The sequence below is a fragment of the Aplysia californica genome, unplaced genomic scaffold (genome assembly GCF_000002075.1).
Source record: "Aplysia californica isolate F4 #8 unplaced genomic scaffold, AplCal3.0 scaffold00309, whole genome shotgun sequence".
NCBI lineage: Eukaryota > Metazoa > Mollusca > Gastropoda > Aplysiida > Aplysiidae > Aplysia > Aplysia californica.
The window spans coordinates 420256-421155 of NW_004797579.1; positions in this window are offsets into that span (position 1 = coordinate 420256).

The following is a 900-nucleotide window of genomic DNA, read 5'->3' on the forward strand; positions in this document are numbered from 1 at the left end:
TATCTCCGATTTTTTAAATGGAGCTGTCAATGATCGTCCCAAGTAGGCAGTTATCTTAGACATTCCCTAGGTGGCGTTATAGCTGTGGATTGTTTATATTTTTATCTGTATTTTTCTAAAGAGTACAATGCGTTTGAAACTGTCGCTAACACTATACCCAAAAAAAAAAAGAAAAAAAAGAAGACTTTTGTCTCTACTGTGGACCTTTCGAGAGCATGTGAATGTGTGTGCGTTTGTGCGAGCGTGTTTGTGTGTGTGAATGCATGTGTGTGAGTGTGTGTGCGTGTATGTATGTCTGTGTGTGCATGCGTGTATGAAAATGTATGCTAGCATGCATACGTGTTTGATTGTCAGTCTTTGTGTACACTGTACTGATAGTATGCTAGACACGAAATCTACGCCCATTTAGTAACAATACGATTTTTTTCTTTTTCTCCTCCTCCTCCTCTTCCTCCTCCTCCTCCTCCTCCTCCAGAAAGTCCTGATAGGCATCTTCAAGCTGAGCAGTGTACATGGTAATTCGCCATAGGCAGTCCCTCATTACGTCATGACTACTACTCTACCCGCCGAGAACTTAAGGCGCGCAGGTGCTGGGTAGACATGTGGATATGTTACTAAAGCATGAACACCGCGCATGAGGAGAGCGGGTGAGTAGGATGGGTCGTGGGGATGTGTGAGTGTGGTTCGTGACATGAGCGAAGGGAACTCCACCTTACACGGAGAGAAAGTCGATACTACACGAGGAGGCGGACAAGACGAGCACTATAGGAGGAAAGAAAGAGTCCGACAGTTCACACGTAGCCGCGGTCGAGCCGCCACTAGCCAGAACTTGCCCATTGAGAAAGGTTCGGGCAGGGTTGGACGGGGACGGTCGGGGCCAGGGATGCTGGGATGGTTGAC